This window comes from Schistocerca cancellata, chromosome 7 (genome assembly GCF_023864275.1).
Source record: "Schistocerca cancellata isolate TAMUIC-IGC-003103 chromosome 7, iqSchCanc2.1, whole genome shotgun sequence".
Classification (NCBI taxonomy): Eukaryota; Metazoa; Arthropoda; class Insecta; order Orthoptera; family Acrididae; genus Schistocerca; species Schistocerca cancellata.
Window position 1 is genome coordinate 332,833,634 of NC_064632.1, and position 19,135 is coordinate 332,852,768.

Here is a 19,135-nt window from a genome sequence, read left to right on the forward strand (position 1 = left end):
AACACACAATATTAGTTCACAATATCACCTGTCAAGTCATTTTTAGTACCCATAATTAATGATATCCAAATTTAATTTACAGCTTCTACTTACAGGTGTTGCAGATACACACAAGATCATAATGAAACAAAAATGCTAGCTTTAGAACCAAATGTTCCATCACCCAGCAAATAGAGTGGAGGGAAAGGAGTAATGCTATTCAAGGCCTAAATAATAAAGAATCCCAGACCCTGGGTAAAAAGGGAAACCAGAATATAGGACAGGATAGGAAAAGAGGGAATCATCATATTATATCATAAAATATCAATGAATGAAGCCACATCCAGCATATTTTACAAAAAACAGGAATGTTGAAAATCTTCTCTGACTAAAACATACAGGTTACAGGAACATCCATGTCTACATCCATACTCCACAAACTATCTTACGGTGTATGGTGGAGGGTACCCTCCCCCCCTTTCCCTATTCCACTTCGAAATAGCACATGTGAAGAATGAGTGTCAGAAGACCTCAATATCGCCTCTGGTTTCTCAAATTTTCTCATTGTGGTTGTATCGCAAGATATATTTGGGAGGAAGTGATTTGTTGTCAGACACTTCCCGAAATGTACACTCCAAAATTTTGGTAATAAACCTCCCTGTGATGCATAACACCTCTCTTGTATTGCCTGCCACTGGAGTTTGTTTAGCATCTCTGTAATGCTCTCACACTGACTATGAGGTGCGTAAACAATTCCATTATGAAACGCGCCACTCTTTGTTGGATCTTGTTCATCTCTTCTACTAATCCAACCTGGTCAGGGTCTCAGACTGATGAGCAGTACTGAAGAATTGGTTGACCAATAATTTTGTAAGCCACTGCTTTCAAGGATGAATTACATTTCCTTAAGGTTCTTTCTATGAATCTCTGTCTGACATCTGCTTTCCCTACTATTTGTTTTAATGAGTATTCCACTAAAGGTTTGAAAGTTGCTGTGGATTGTTACTCCTAGATATTTTATGGTAATTATTGTTTCCAGCAATTTGTCACCAATAGTATTAGTGTACAGTAGTGGATTTCTTGTTCTGTATATGCACAATTTTTATTTACATGTAAGGTCAATTGCCAGTTTCTACGCCTTTCATCAATCTTCATCAGATCATCTTGAAGTTGGTTGAAGTCTTCTGAAGTTCCCACTTTCTTATAGACAGCTCCATCATCTTCAGACAGCCTGTGGAGTTTCCACCATTATCCACTAGATCATTTAAATATACATACTGGTGTGCAAAACTTAAGGGCAAAAGTAACTTTAACTTGATGTGTCACTGCCAAGCAACATAGCTCGATCACACTTGATCGACACAGAGAAAGAACTGCTACAGTATAGTAAAGAAGGTAACTGAAAGAAATACCCAATTAGGTGAACAAAAATGTCACTTTTATTGAACAATAATAATTACACTGGAGTCACCATGATTCACGATGGTGAGCTGAATATTACAAAACGTGATCGCCATGGATGCGGGAACATGCTCCGTTATGCACTCCCATGCTGGCCATTAAGTTGGTAAGGAGATCTGGTAGTAGGGCATTCCATTCCTCCACCCATACAGTTGACAAATGCTGGATGATTGATGGTGTATGTGGACATGCTGCAATACGTCTCCCAATGCATTGCATGGTACGGGATTTAACTCATGAGTATGGCCAGGTCCCTCCATTTGCTGAATATCCTCTCATTCCAAGTGCTCCTCCATCTGTGCAATCCCACATGGTCTTGCATTATCATCCACAAAAATGAAGTCAAGGCCAAAAGCACCCCTGAAAAGATGCTTATGGGAAAGGAGTACAGTGTCACAATAACGTTGACCAGTGAGAGTACTGTTTTCAAAGAGTTGAAGGTCAGTTCACCCATGCAACTTTGCGTGCCCTCGCACAATAACACCTGGGCCACCAAAATGATTGTATTTGACAGTGCTAGGCGTATACTCGTATGGCGAGAGGTGGAAACACATGATGCACCTGGGAACATTGTGACCTCAGTGTAATTATTGTCTTTGAATAAAAATGTCATTTCTGTTTGTTTTATTGTGTATTTCTTTCAGCTACCTTCTGCACTATACTGCAGCAGTTCTTTCTATGTATGGTCCAGGCTTTATCATGTTATGTTACTTGGCAGTGATACATCATGCGAAAGTTACTTTCATACTTAAGGTTTGCACACATTATGTATTTTATACAGTAAAGGTCCTATCACATTTCTTTGAGATACTCCTGCAATTACTTATACATCTATTGATTTTGTTCTGTTAAGAGTGACATGTTGAGTTTAATCTGCAAGGAAATCTTGAATCCAGTCACAAATCTGGTAAGCTTGTAGTCTTTTCGCTAAAGGACAGTGCAGTACTGTATCAAAAGCCTCCCTGAAGTCAAGTGATATGGTGTCACCCTAGACACCAGTGTCCATAATGGTGGGGATCTCATGGGCATACAGAGTGAGCTGAGTTTTGCAAGGTCTCTTATTTGCAGAATCCATATTTTTCATTTATCTCAATATTTGCCAGGATTTTGGCCTTCTCTCTGTCATCTTCCATTCTGGTGCCAGCACGGTCACTGAATGAGTGAATAGATTATTTAGATCTTACTGGTCTTATGTAAGACCAAAACGTCTTAGAGTTATTAGTCAGATAAGTAGACAAAATTTTACTTTGCAAATCGCTGAATACTTCTGTCATTGCTCTCCTTACTCTCATATTCACTTTGTTCAGCTTTTGTTTGTCAGTTAGATTGTGGCTTCTCACAAATGTACGAGGGAGCACTATCTGTTTACATAACAACTTTCTGACTTGGCTACTAACCTTACTCAGAACATAATTGTCTGTAGCATATTGAACAATACTTTTGAATTTTATCCATTTGTGCTCCCCATCTTCAGTCTCAATACTGAATGTTTGATGTTGAGTTTCCACATACTCTGAAGTTTGTGCCCTTTAATACTTTCTAAGTGAGAATATTATCTAACTTTCTTAACAGGTCTAACAAACCCGTAGTCACTGATGCTATCACAGCCTTACAGTCGCTGTAGCATCCTCTACATACACGGTGCTCAACCTTTTTAGACATGAGGTCTACTACAAGCTATTTAGTTTATTTGGAGATCTACTGACTGAAAAATTCATAAAGATTTAAGTACTAAGTAACACTGTAGCCAAAATTAACCATTTTAATTACTTAAAACATATCAAAGGTAATTCTCTCTACATCCAAAGTCGTAGGTCTGGCACCCAATTTTGAACAAAATTAAAATATATGCTACCATAAATGTTGAAAATGTTTAGCGGCATACTTGGCTTGGCATATCATTGACAAGTTTACTATAATCTGGTGAATAATTTGCTAGAGACAACCATATGCAGTCCGAAAGGATCAGTCAATATATTTTTACACTTTGATTTCACAATGTTCATGCTGTCTCATGTAGGTAAGTTGTTCCAAAAAATGATAAAACATAACATGCCACTCTTATAATATTAGGATAGGTTTTTACACTCACTAATTTCCAAAAGTAATCTTCTTCATATTCTGACTTACGGAAACATTATTTTCAGATCAAATTGTTTCTTATTCAAGTCCAGTCTCACCACAAGATAAAAGAGTACTCCTTTTCACATCCGTTTTTTGGAAATGTTGAGCTGTGAAAGCTAGAACAGGTTCCAGTGCCTTGAAATCTGAAAACTGGTTTTCAAAGTCTGTCTTCATTGTTGTCAGGCTGACTTTGTAGCTGGTTGATCTGACAGTTCTGACTGTGTTTGAGGAAAGTATTTCACATTTAATTTCTGGAACTGTGCTATCAAAATATCAATTTTGCATGAAACACTTTCTGCAAGACGTAAGGGTTATGACAGTTTGGATTTTTCCTTGAAGTTCTTTCACTCATTTAATTTAACTGTCATGTCAGTTAAAAATTCTAGATACAACCACCAGCTCAAATCATACAGTTCTGAGTAATCTTCCTCTCTTTTAGACACAAAAGATTTTAACACTGGCAGAAGTTCCCTAAATCCATTGAGAAACATATCTGTACTCAGACATCAAACTTTGATGTGCAACAGCAAGTCTCCAAACTGGCTGTCCAATTCTTCTAACAGCACTCTAAACTTTCTTCTCAGTAGTGATTGTGTGTGAATTTAATTTGCAGTTTTTGTGACATATTATAACATGTCATTTTGAAAATGTGTCCACAGAGCACATGCCGATGCACGATATAATGACACTTAATGGAAGTGGGAAAGATTTGTCATTCGCACATGAGGTAACAAATCATTTGTGTTTGCCTACCATGCAAGGCACTCCATCAGTAGTAATAGACACAAGTTTCTGAATTGGCAAATCATATTCAGAAGTGAAAGATTTGAATGCTTTGTAAAAATATTCTCCTTGAGATCAAAACTGTTAGCAAGTGTACCTTTACACTGAAATCCAAAAATATCAATATTACAAAAATCATAACTTGAGGCAAATCAACTCCCATCTAACTAACCCATTTAACTGCGATGAGAAACACAAGCAGGATTGCAAATCTGTTATCAGCCGACCTTTTATATTTTCCACCATTAATTCCACTTTTCTTGTTATAGCAGGCATTGACAGAAGCATGTCTCTGATAGCTGATATTATCTCTAATTTGTTTTTAAATGTGCAAGACAAGGACTCACTAGCTGTCAGAATGCATTCCTTAACAAATGTGATGTCATCAAATGGTTTTGCAGTTTCATCAGTACTTACCAGACACAAAATATGCTGTGTTTCATGAAAGACTTTTTTGTACAGGTTTTACAAAAGCCACTACTATGATTGTGATTTACAGTTAAGGTTAGAAAGTTTCTTCCTCCACAACTCACTACAAACAGCTGCTTCTGATTCTAAGTTTTTGTGAATTGTTTTAAAATGACATTCAGTATGCATCTTGAAAAGGTATGGTTAAAGTAGCATTACGTATCAAACATGTACACCAACTTTAAACATTGAAACAAAAACTATTCTTCCTACCCACTTGGGAAGCGGTATGTTTTCCTGTGTTTAGCTGGACTCAATTTTCACAAACACGTTACGTGGGACGTGGACTCCCTGTTTCTGACTGGTAGTACTTGGCAGTGGTTGGGAGACTTCATGCGGTAGTGTTTTTATAGAAATTTGTCACCAACTGTGTAGCATCTTATTTGCTGGTGTTGACTGTATTTGTCGCTCACCCATTCTATCACTGTGATGTGTATTTTTCCACTATTTTGATTGTGATTGTTTCGAAATGAGTGGGGAGGCAATTATTTTACATGTTAATAGAAACTGCAATCTCAAGTCTGATAGCATGAAGTATTCAACTGATTCTTACCTCTGATGTGCACATTGTTGATTTGTGGAAGCTAAAGAAGAGAAGTTTGTGTTGTGTTCTGGAGATGGGGCTTGTTGTGTGCGAGAGATGAGCTTGCTTGTATGAATGTGTGTGTATTTTCCTTTCTGAAGAAGGCTTTGGCTGAAAACTCAATACATAACAGTCTTTCCATTGTGCATATTTGCAACTCATTATGTCACTTTTGTGGTGAGTAGCAATCTATCCTTTCCATAAGATTGTTGACATTCAGAATAATGTCACATGAATCCCTGTCTCTGGCACCAGTTTTGAGCACATGACTCTCACATTCTACATGTGCAAATTGTCTGTGAAATGCTCTGCAGCTACACTCCTGATGTAAGTGGTCTAGAAAAGTGTCTGATGCACCTTTTTTCTTATCTTTGATGCTTAATGATCAAAGCAGATGAAATGAATTAAAAAGAGACTTAAATGTCTCAAGGAGATATTTAATTATAAGATCTATTTGATGCTTAACTTCACTCAGATTATCTCACTTTTAGAATCAATAATAACTTCATTAGATAGTATTGAATTATTTACTACACTAAAAATGCGACTGATATTGGCATCTAATATACCCCTATGGTAAATATTCCCATCTGTATTTACAATTTTGTTGCTATTCACTTATAATTGCAACCAATTTCATGTTTCTATTGTTATCCATTCTGGGACCTTATCATGGATGCTCTTGCACTTTATTAACATCACATTGATCTCTTCTGTTTCCAATCTGTGACGATAAATATTCTCTGAGAACAATGCAGCTGATCTGTCTTCAATATCAGCAGGCAGTTTATCACTGTACCCAGGGGGATGTTCTTCTAAGCTGAAAAATTCGCAAGTACTCATCTCTTGCAGTCCAGTACCCCAGTAGCCACGTTCTGCATGTAGCGCATACCTGACATATTGAGGGAGACCCTACAGTTCTCCACTCACTGGTGAAGATTGAGAAATTCACATCTGATGTTGTCACAGAATCGTCTGAGCTTCTAGTTTAGACATTCCATTCAGCTCCAAACTAGAGGACTATGATTGACTCTGGGATTGATGCTGCAAATAGTGAACTTAGTCTGCACCCTGTATGTGATGCTAGGTGCCTCCACCAAAGCAGCCAAATGCCAAAAGATTACTGAGGATGGCCACAATTTGTAGCCGGTTGCACCCAGTGTGTTGGATAGCTGCTTCCATGTCTCACGTTTGAGTGAGATCTCCCTGGAAGCATACCAATACACACTGGAATTCTTACCCATCCTGCCTGATATTTCCCTGAGAGGACACCTAATGTTGGTGCTCCTAATGTCTAGCACATCCACACTCTACATTTGTCCAGAAGCGGGCAGAAAAATCAATCACTGACCCAAAGCGAGAGGCATCCCATCCTGACCCAACACTGGGTAGCATCTTGTACCTGTTGCTAGGCATAAGAAGCTGCCTGTGCATCCAGTTCTCACTGTCGCCCTCTACCCAGAGATATGTGAAATCACCACTGTCCACCCCTCACTCTCAAGTGAAGACAGACCGGTCAGAGGCTCTGTATCAGACAGTGCAGTGACAACAGGGTTACTAGGGGATTCCATATCCTCCAGAGGTATCACAAGTCTTGTGTCTGGTGCCTCAATATTGTTGCAGCCTTTAGCTGTGACCTGAAGCCTGTCAGCCATAGCCAACCCAGCTTTCAGTTGTTTACAGAGAGTGCCCAATATTTGTTATGTCTGTCTGCACACAACAAGCAGACACACTATCCAGATCATACTGTGTGTCTGGGGATGGAGAGTACACAGGAGGGGGAGGCAGTCAGGACTACTAACAACGTTGGGATGACTAAAGTAGCACTAAAGACCTGATCTAGTTTTATAACAAAAATAATTCGCACTACTGAAAACAGATGTTTCAACAGCTACTCTCCACGAAATAAATATGCAAGGTCATGAGAAAAACAATAAAGTAAATGCAGTGAACTAACAAATCATGGAATCTCCAAACTTTTTGTAGTCATTAAATCTCCAACCCTCTTTTTAATCTACCTTGAGAGGAAAGAAAGAGTGAGTAAAATATATAGATACTGATGTGAAGGTAAAGTTGATTTACACACATAATCAAGGCAAAAATGTGTTGCAGAAAATTATTTAGGAGTAACAATGGGCTAACAGCTGAGGTTAAAATTGCAGACCATCCTGATAGTGAGCATCTGGTAAACAATACATTAAAGATGATAGCCATTAGAGGTGATAAGGTGCAGGCGGTAATTAAAGATTAATGAAGCTGGTAAAATTAAAAAAAAAATATGGAAGGTCACTGCAAAAGCAAATAATAATAATAATAATAACAATAATAGTCGCAATAATAGGTACACAAAATAATAAACAGATAATGTCATAAGAGAATATGGACATTGATATAGAGGTTGAGAGGCAGTAATCCAGGATTTGAATAGAAAAGTAGTGGGAAGATGCATGGAATGGAGAAACTAGAAAAACAGTTTGTCTGTATTGGGGTGGGGGAGGTTAAGAGTTGCGAGGGGTTAGGGTTGGGGAAGGGGGTGGGGGCTGTTAAAGTTCAATGTCCTTTCTGTTACTTTCTGTAATATGCATAAAAACGTGACATCTCGTGCTTTTGGTGCAGATCTTTCTCGTCAGTCATCTAGTATGATTGATAACATTACAAAATTCTGAACAGAATGTACATGTTAGTTCACAATTGGGAGCCTGCCAGAGTGTTCATCAAATCACCTTCAAGCAATTTCCTTTCTGTGCAAGCTTTGATTTCTCATGTTTTATTGTGATGGTCATTTCTCCATATGTAGGTGAGCACTAACACAATATTTTCACACTCTGAGGAGAAAGTTGCCAAATTAAATTTTATGAGAAGATCCTGCCACAATTAGAAATGCCTTTGTGTTAATGATTGCCACCCCAGGTCACTTATCATATCCATGGCACTCTCTCACCTGTTTCATTATAATACAGTACGAGCTGCCCTTCTCTGAACTTTTTTGACGTCCTCTGCCAATCCTATCTGGTGTGGATCCCACACCACATAGCAGTACTCCAAAAGAGGGTGGACAAGTGTCGTGTAAGAAGTCACTTTAGTAGACCTGTTGTATTTTTTAAGTTTTTTTGCGTATAAATTGCAGTCCAGTTTACTTTCCCCACAACATTATCTATGTCATAATTCCAATTTAAGTTATTTCTAACTGTAATCCTTAAGTATTTAGTTGAATTTGTAGCCATTAGATTTGTGTGATATTTTGTGTAACCTACATTTTGTAGTTTCCATGCAGAAATGTGGCTGACTTGACACTTTTGATTATTTAGAGTGAAATTCCACTTTTTGCACCATACAGATATCTTTTCTAAATCGTTTTGCAATTGGTTTTGATCTTCTGATGACTTTAGAAGATGATAAGTGATTGCATCATCCGTAAACAATCTAAGAGGGTTATTCAGATTGTCTCCTAAATCATTTATGTAGATCAGGAATAGCAGAGGACCTATAAAGTTTCCTTGGGGAATGCCAGATATTACTTCTGTTTTACTCGATAGCTCTCTGTCAATTACTATGAACTGTGATGCGTATGACTTGAACTCGCAAATCCAGTTGCACAACTGAGATGATACTCTATAGGCACAGAATTTGATTAGAAATTTTGTTGTGAGGAGTTTTGTCAAAAGTCTTCTGGAAATCTAAAAATATAGACTCAATCTAACATCCCTTGTACCTTGTATTTCATTCTCAGTTATGTGTTTTTGACAGCGATGGTTCTATCAAAATACGTAAGTTATCTCCTTCAGTGTGCTACTCTCCTGGTTATGAGTCAAGTGCCCAGTTGGCTTAATTTGTGGTTCTGTGTTCTCACTGTCTGAAATATGCTTTTTGTATTTTTTATCTTTGTTTCATATTTTTCTGTAGATTATAGTGGTCTATATTTTAACTTCCTCTGGCAGTCCCTTAAGAAAATAATAGTTCATCAACCATCTGATAGCTGACATAAAAGTTTCTCATACTTTACTCTTGCAATCATATAATTATTTGATCCAGTAATCATAAGTTCATACCAATAGTATTACTACACTGTGGCAATTAGTCAAAATGTTGCACATGGCGCAGTAAATAATCTGAGAAGTAGAAGTCGTTAGTATCGATGCCACAATTCAAACTCAAGGGGCATTGTTGGAAGAGACTTGACAGTATGCCATAATGAATCAGAAACTATGAATTTGTTAAACAATTTTTGTTTGAATAGTTTCAGTAGTTGATGTAAAATAGTTTTGAAGAGTTGTCCTGTTTCCTGGGAAAGTGTGTGTTCTTATATAAAATCATTTCATTATTGATTATAAAATGAAGATATATTATTAAGATAGTCAAGTAAAAAAAGGGAGGAAAACAAGTGTGGAACCTCTCTTACTGGCACTTTCAAATACATAATATGTTTGCAACAAAATCTCTTGTTGGATATAATCTGAGAACATAACTTGGGGTGAATTTTAACAGTTCAGACAACAACGAATTATGATTTAATCTGTAAGTTATATTTGGCACATGTTAGTGTCTCTCTTCTGTACAATGTCTATAGGATCACAATTTTTACTGGTATCATTTCATATGTCGTTATGTTTTTCAAAGCAGAGAGAGCCCAGTCTATTCTGAAACTAGAAGAAGAATGCAACTGTCAGAAATGTCGTTAACAATTAGGTGTGACACATTCTGAGAACTGTAAAAAGACTGTGAATCTCCAGGCTTTCCCATGCATCTATTGGATATGTGGCACTCGGATTTGCTGCTGCATCCACAAGATCTCTTTGATGCTGTGGCACTCACTACTCGCCAGCAGTTGCCAGTGGAAACCCCTTGATGTTGAACAACTGCTTCAAAGAAACATTGTGGAATGTGCATGATGTTATCCAGTGACTGATCTGAGAGCCATGTATTCTGTAGAAAGACTAATCTAATCACATTAATGAAGAAATATTGTAGAATTTATACAATTTGATCTGGTGACAAACTCAAAAAACATGTATTCTGTAGAAAGACTGGACAAATGACATGAAACAGATCAACTTTGTTAGAATTTTTAATAATTTTTTGAGCTTTGGATAATCATAACAGAACACTAATTCAATACAAAGCAGAGCAAAAAAGGTAAATGTTACACACTTTGTTTACTTTCTTAAGCAGCTCCCCACGTGGGAATGAAATGGTAACAGTAGAGGTGAGTTTACTCTGCTTCAACTGCTTATGTCTTTCACTCAGAGTATTTGCTGTGCTTATGTGCATGCATTTTTCCGTCACTGCCATGGATAATTGAATAGATTTGGGGAAATATTGCCATTGGGAAATGAAATAAATTTGAGCAATAATACACAGCCTTGTAGGTTCTGAAGTTATATAGTATGGAAACTCAAGACAGATATTCTTATCACATCCTTTAAAGTGTTAGGCTTTTTTTTTAACTGATGTTTATTTTGCAGCCACAGAAATTTAAATCTGTTCATCACATAGTTTTGTTGCTCACTCCTAGAACAAAGCTGGCCAGGGGCTTGAATTATTTCTTACAGATTTTACGTTTTTGACAGAATGAAACTAAGTGATCTCCCACAGACGAAGTATGTCTTGAAAGTATGTTTTAGTGCACTGTTGTGGAAACATTGTACAATGCTAAAGGTTAAGTATTTCAGTTTTGTGGAAGGAATGTGTATCTACTTTGCTTTATATTTTTGATAAAATTTCGCTATTGATGGAAATTGAAAGAGTAGTGTGGAACTAAGTTTGGGAGGTACATCAGTGGCCATATACGATTTGGGCTTTGGCAGAAAGATCTCTCCACGTCACCGATGATGAGAGGCTCTCACAAGGAAACACTGCTTTTGACAATGTAGGAAGATTACTGGTTCTCTACCTTGGCCCCATCTTATCCTATCCTATATCTTTTTCCCTCGTTATGGAAGAAGCCGACCTGTGGACACATTTACAGGGATGTACTTCAACATTTCTTGTTTGTGTGTGGGTCCTTAGCTATCTAACATTTAGATGTCGTTTAAAGACATAACACAGGGAGAAATGTTATTGCTAGTTGATTTTGCCTTGAAGTTTGTTACTTTTCAGATTACTAAAAAGAATGAGACACATTCATTGGACAATCAAAGTGAGAAGCAATGTTGTTAAATATGTGTATTAAACCTGCAACTCATTTTGAATAAATTTGTTGTTTCTGAGAGAAAAAACTATCAATGCACTACCTGACTACACCTACATTTGATGAGAGATATGAATTATTGATGTACCATGCCACAACTAACAAACTGATTTCAGATGTTCTTTCCATTGTTATTACTAAATGCTGCTGCACTAAATATATGTGTAGTTTTTATAATATCATTAAAATTCATATTTTATCTGGTAATTAAAGTTGCAAATTGGCTCACAAAGATAATTAGCTTTTTCAAAGTAAGGAAATGAAAAAGAAGTACCCATGAGTTGATGTACAATTTTGGTAAATGAAGGCATATGTATTAGAGTTTGGACCAGGTTTGTATGTTTCTGTACACTATATTGGGTCAAACATCACTTGTTACTGTGGTAAAAAACAAAATCAATATGAATTTATTCCTTTTCACAAACTTGATGTCCTAATTCCAGTGCAGAGTTGTAATCTTTTGTAATTTTGTAATATTCCAAACCGCTTCTTTTCTGCTATCGAATCTTGCTGGGTGTGAAATTCATATGTGCAGCAGTGTCATGAAAGTAAACTCATACTCAAAGCATGTGACAGCAAGTACATTAACATAATGTTTTTAATTTGCTTGGTTTGTGTGATTAGAAGACTACTAAAAATATTGTTTTTGCTTTCTTTTCTAATGTTGTTGATAAAACTAAGATGCTGATTGCATATTTTAAGTTTGTGGTGAACCTGTTTTTGAACTGCCTAAACATTTCTGCATGAGAAACTGTAAACAACAAAGTTGGCTACAGTTTTATGCCGTATATTGCTTATATTATGCTTGGTTTCTGTGCAGTTTATCTCATTTTGACATGAGCCTGAATGAGAAACTGAATATTGTATGGATTCTGCAGTATCACTCATGTTGCTGATAAAGATTTGAGAAAAATGAAAAGACTACACAAAAAGGAGTGAATTACTATTTCAACCTCCAAATTGTTTCTGAAAAACTATTACAGACAGTATTATTGTGGCAAAAAGTCTGTTTTAATGAAATATTGTTTAGGCACATTCTGTTCAGAACATTTTGCTGTTGCTTGAAACTTTATCGAAAAGTGTAGGGATATTCTTCCTCTGTTTCTCATATCATGCACCTGTGTGATTAGTTGTTGCCCACATGTCTCATTCTTTCTCTTTCTAGCTTCATTGTGTGCACTTATGAACAAGACATGTAAGCAAAGAGATGTGGCCTGTGTCATGTGGAACTACTGCTTTATATGTGTGGTAGATTTAAGTAAGTTCTTTTAAAGCGTGTTGTGACTTCTTAATAACACATATTGCATTGAGTCTTTTTGTGATGGTACTACACTTGTTCACTGTAAAGATGGTGAACTTTAGTAATCAATCACACTTAATTTGACCTTACCCTCCTGCAAAATGCTGATACAAAAGCAAAGAATTTATGCTGTATAATTTTCTTTTCTATAGAACAGAAACACTGTTAATACTACATATTTTATTTTTGTTGAACTCTATTCAAAAAAGCAAACTGGATTAATTCAGCTAAATTTTGTTGGGTTATAATTAAAATGGAAAATAATTTATTTTGATATGTTAGCTTTTAAAAACACAATATATGATGAATGAAATTGTATCAAAACATTCTACAGGAATACTAATTGGAAACCGCTACTCCTTCCTTTCCAATTGTGAAACTTGTGGTTCCTTGATCTGAAAATGTGTGGATGGTTGATGCCATTAGTTCCCATACCATATAATATTAGGGATCTGTGACATCTCCTTGGGGTTTTTGTGGCAGACAGTGGGACCCAGTAGGAAAATAAGTATTATAGCGAATCAGATTTCAGCAACAACTGTCTTACTTAATGTTAGAAAACCGCATTTTGAAAGTTTGTAATGCCAGTCACCACCATTTGGTAAAGTTTAATGTAGGTTTACACTAGGGTGTCCATTTGTCCCATGTTTCCCGTAACAGTCCTGAGGTGCCCCCCCCCCACCCTCCCCCACAAAAAAAAAAAAAAAAAAAAAAAAAAAAAAAAAAAAAAAAAAAAAAAAAAAAACGACTCACTGTCCTGAAAGTTTTTTCAGTGATTCTCAGTGTCCCACTTTTTTTAATTTCCCATGGCAGAAGTATTTTGTGCTACCAGATGTTTGATACACAGTTAACTAATGCGCATTGTGCCAGTGTATACACTAGGAAGAGGCACAACAGTGAGTTTATCACTGGTGACGGGAACACTGTGATATGTATGTTATGTAGATTAGACTTTGCTATTGATATGATTGAAGGTCTGACATTGTGAATCACAAAGCAGAATAATTTTAAAAAGTCATTTTGGATCATCTGAGTCCATGATGTAAAGGTAAACTTCTATGTCCATTAAATTTTGTCCATACAATATTTTTGTCCTATTTCTTTCTTCAATTGTCGTAGATTTTTTATGTTGTTGTTGTTTTTGTGGTCTTATGTGCAGAGACTGGTTTGATGCAGCTCGCCATGCTACTGCACCCTGTGTAGGCTTCTTCATCTACAAGTAACTACTGCACCCTACATCCTCCAGAAACTGCTTAGTGTATTCATCTCTTGGTCCCCCTCTATGATTTTTACTCTCCACGCTGCCCTCCAGTAATAAATTGGTGATGAATTGATGCCTCAGAACATGTCCTACCAACCGATCCCTTCTTCTAGTCAAGTTGTGCCACAAATTCCTCTTCTCCCCAATTCTATTCAGTACCTCCTCATTATTTATGTGGTCTACCCATCTAATTTTCAGCACTCTTCTGTAGCACCACATTTTGAAATCTTCTTTTCTCTTCTTGTCTAAACTATTTATCATCCATGTTTCACGTCCATACATGGTTACAGTCCATACTAATACTTTTAGAAAGACGCTTAACTCTATACTCAATGCCAACAAATTTCTCTTCTTCAGAAACACTTTCTTGCCTTTGCCAGTCTACATTTTATATCTTCTCTACTTCGAGCATCACCAGTTATTTTGCTCCCCAAATAGCAGAACTCAGCTTCCGCTTTAAGTGTCTCATTTCCTAACCTAATTCCCTCATCACCACCGTATTTAATTAGACTACATTCCATTATCCTCATTTTGCTTTTGTTGGTGTTCATCCTTGGAAGACACTGTCCATTTTGTTCAACTGCTCTTCCAGGTTCTTTGTAGTCTCTGCCAGAATTACAATGTCAGTGGCAAACAAAGTTTTAATTTCTTCACTATGGATTTTAATTCCTAATCCAAATTTTTCTTATGTTTACTTTACTGCTTGCTCAATATATAGATTGGGGATAGGGTACAACCTTGTCTCACTCCTTCCCAATCACTTCTTCCCTTTCATGCCCCTCAACTCTTATAACTGCAGTCTGGTTTCTGTACAAATTGTAAACAGCCTTTCGCTCACTGTATTTTACCCCTGCGCCCTTCAGAATTTGAAAGAGAATATTTCAGTCAAAACTGTCAAGAGCTTTCTCTAAGTCTACAAATATATGTTTGCTTTTTCTTAATCTATCTTCTAAGATAAGTCGTAGGGTCAGTATTGCCTCGTGTGTTCCAACCCAAACTGATCTTCTCCGGAGGTCAGCTTCTACCAGTTTTTCCATTTGCCTGTAAAGAATTCGCATTAGTATTTTGCAGCCGTGGCTTATTAAACTGATAGTTCGGTAATTTTCACATCTGTCAACCCCTGCTTTCTTTGGGATTGGAATTCTTCTTCTTCTTGAAGTCTGAGAGTATTTCGCTTGTCTCATACATCTTACTCACCAGATGGTAGAGTTTTGTTAGATCCACCTTTCTGCTTTCCCTTCTTTGCTTGGAACTGGTTTTCCCATCTGAGCTCTTGATATTCATACAAGTGGTTCTCTTTTTCTCCAAAGGTCTCTTTAGTTTTGCTGTAGGCAGTATCTATCTTACCCCTTGTGATATATGCCTCTGCATTCTTACATTTGTCCTCTAGCCGACCATGCTTATCCATTTTGCACTTCCTATCGATCTTATTTTTGAGACATTTGTATTCCTTTTTGCCTGCTTCATTTGCTGCATTTTTATATTTTCTCCTGTCATCAATTAAATTCAGTATCTCTTCTGTTACCCAAGGATTTCTACTAGCCCTCGTCTTCTTACCTACTCGATCCTCCACTGCCTTCACTATTTCTCTCTCAAAGCTACCCATTCCTCTTCTACTGGATTTCTTTCCCCTGTTATTGTCAATTTTTTCCTAATGCTGTCTCTGAAACTCTGTACAACCTCTGGTTTAGTCAGTTTATCCAGGTCCCATCTCCTTAAATTCCTACCTTTTTGCAGTTTCTTCAGTTTTAATCTACAGTTCATAACCAATAGATAGTGGTCAAAGTCCACATCTATCCATGAAAATGTCTTACAATTTAAAACCTGGTTCCTAAATCTCTGTATTACCATTATATAATCTACCTGAAACCTTCCAATGTCTCCAGGCCTCTTCCACATATACAACCTTCATGCATGATTCTTAATCCAAGTGTTAGCTATGATTGTTATGCTCTGTGCAAAATTCTACCAGACGGCTTCCTCTCTCATTCCTTACCCCATTCCATATTGACCTACTACGTTTCTTTCTCTTCCTTTTCCTAATACTGAATTCCAGTCACCCATGACTATTAAATTTTCGTCTCCCTTCACTATCTGAAAATTTCTTTTATCTCATCATACATTTTTTCAATCTCTTCATCATCTGCAGAGCTAGTTGGCACATAAACTTGTACTACTGTGGTAGGTATTGGTTTCATGTCTATCTTGGCTGTAATAATGTGTTCTCTATGCTGTTTGTAGTAGCATACTTGCACTCCTGTTTTTTCATTCATTATTAAACCTACTCCTGCCTTACCATTATTTGATTTTGTATTTATAGCCCTGTATTAACCGGACCTGGAAGTCTTGGTCCTCCTGTCACCAAACTTCACTAATTCCCACTATATCCAGCTTTAAACTACTCATTTACATTTCTAAATTTTCTAACCTATTTGCCTGATCAAGGGATCTGACATTCCCCACTCCAATCCGTAGAATGCCAGTTTTTTCCTCTCCTGATAACGATGTCCTTCTGAATAGTCTCCGCCCAGAGATCCAAATGGGGGCTAATTTACCTCTGGAATATTTTAACCAAGAGGACGCCATCATTATTTAACCATACAGCAAGGCTGCATGCCCTTGGGAAAAATTATGGCTGTAGTTTCCCCTTGCTTTCAGCCATTTGCAGTACCAGGACAGCAAGGCCGTTTTGGTTAATGTTACAAGGCCAACTCAGTCAATCATCCAGACTGTTGCCCCTGCAACTACTGAAAAGGCTGCTACCCCTCTTCAGGAGCCACATGTTTGACTGGCCTCTCAACAGATACCCCTCCGTTGTGGTTACACCTACGGTATCTGTATTGCTCGGGCATGAAAGCCTCCCCATTAATTCCAAGGTTCATGGGAAGGGGGGAGTGATATTTTTTATAAACTTTTTAAAATGTCCTTTTCTTTAAAGAAATGAAATGGACACCCTATTTTACACAGTCCATTAAAAATATAACCTGCAGTTAATTCTCAAGTGTCAGGGAAATTATCTTTTAAGGAATCTAATGAGTAATTCATTTTTTTAAATATTTCCCTACTAAAAGACTTTAGGGTGAGCTGATTTAGATATTGTCATACTGTAGTGTACAAAAACACTTTCACTGCTTATAACAACAGTTTACTTTTGTCCACAGCAAGTATCTGGCTCTGCTACTCTTCCTCGGAGCAAGAAAACTGGAAAAAGAAAACTACAGTGAACTTAGGCTCTCCACAATAGGCATCTCAAGATGATTTTGTCCAATGAGGAGGTTGAGCAGCCAACAAGAGTATTACACTCCAAAGTCATAGAATGCTGTTAGATGTTCCTGCTGTCTTTGATCCTGCTAGTCATTCAGTGAAATTCCACTGCCATGACAGGGCAACAGAAATTCAATTTCTGATTTCATTGGAAGTAATGACTATGTTGTTTATGTACATACTGTGATTGAGTTGGAACATGTGGTACTAAAAAAAATTAGACTTCTTTTTGGCAGCTAGGAGCTAATGTTCACCAGGAAAGCTTTATTCCGAATGGAAAAATGAAATGCACACTTTAAAATTAAAATATGTTGTTCCTGATTTTATATTCTAAATTTGTTGTATATTGCTGTTGATTATAGCTTGACTCTGCTGTCAGATACTACGAATAGATTTGTAAGAATAAGCTTTAACAAGGTTAAATTATTGTCCTTTGTTGAATTTCTATCTGTCCAATGATGTTTTACATTCCTTCCCCAAGAGAAGAACTGGTATACTGAAGACAAAAGCTACTGCTTCCCTGTTGTTAGACAAAATTTTTTATGGAAGTATTGCACTGCATAATTGTTGATTCTTGAGACTGAACAGTTTTGCCCAGACTGCATGAACTGTACTTCTTTTTTTATACAGCAGTTTACATTCTTCTGTGTCAGTAGCCGTAGAAATAACAATGTTGTTGTTGATAATGCTAGTCTAAAAATTTCTATATACTTCATGTTACTGAACTGATACAATTGTACGAGACGTGTTTTGATTGATGTGTGATGTTTAGAGACAAACATGTCAGGATATGACTTGACAATGTTGCTCAATGGTTTTTACCAAGACAGAAAGTAATGTGTGTGACAAAACAGCAAATCTTTCACAGTAGAAAATGTATGTGTCGAATAGTATTGTACATTTATCATTTTTTACGAGGAGGTGAAAAAATATGTAATGCTGAATGTTATTGGTCTCAGTTATGATTAATATTTATCTGAATTCACTTATAATTTAACTTATTTGATCTGAAATTATCTAATAAACACTGTAATGCATTTTAAAATGTAATGTACACACAATAAAATAATTTCTCTCATGTAATTTTTTCTTTATTTCAAACAAAACTTTTACCAGTACATATTTAAAGGGATATTGCAGTGTGAAAGATGATTAAGTCATCTGATGCAAATTGCAGGTACACAGGAGTATTGTGTTAATCAACTTTGTCAATTTTGTGTTTTCTTTATTCCTTAAGAATGTACTGGTTTTATGAGCGTATTATTATATTTTTTTGCATGTAACAGGCATCAGGTGTAGGACTACTGTGTTTTTCAGAGTTGTTAATCTTTATCTGATGCAATAACACCATGCGATTTAGAATTAGAAGTAGCTCTATGCATATAATTGCCACATGCCATTTTTCATGTAAGGGTACATTACATTTTGTGCACATGTGAGTTGTGTGTGACTTACAGAGAGCACATCTCATTCTTTTGGTTTGAGGAACAATAAAGTGCCTTGTTTTATTGAAACAAAATGCCGCAGACACACTTAGCAGCTGCAGGTAGGGTGACACTTTGCTCTTCCTTACATTTTTGTTTCCCATATTTTCGTAAGAGATTGCTCACGACTCTTCTTTTAAATGTGAGAAAATTGATTTCTTCATTCTCAGAATGTCTGTACAATAGACATAAATTCTAAATTGCTAATTTAAACCCAACAAAAAATTGGCCACCACCATTT

General features: G+C 36.7%; 1 long non-coding RNA gene across 1 annotated transcript; it reads left to right on the plus strand.

Moving 5' to 3' along the window:
* The first annotated feature begins 10,608 nt into the window (after nucleotides 1-10,608).
* Nucleotides 10,609-18,493, plus strand: LOC126092110 (uncharacterized). The gene is made up of 2 exons (XR_007521304.1): nucleotides 10,609-11,367; nucleotides 17,312-18,493. It is a non-coding gene; the product is annotated as an uncharacterized LOC126092110 (long non-coding RNA).
* The last annotated feature ends 642 nt before the right edge of the window (nucleotides 18,494-19,135 follow it).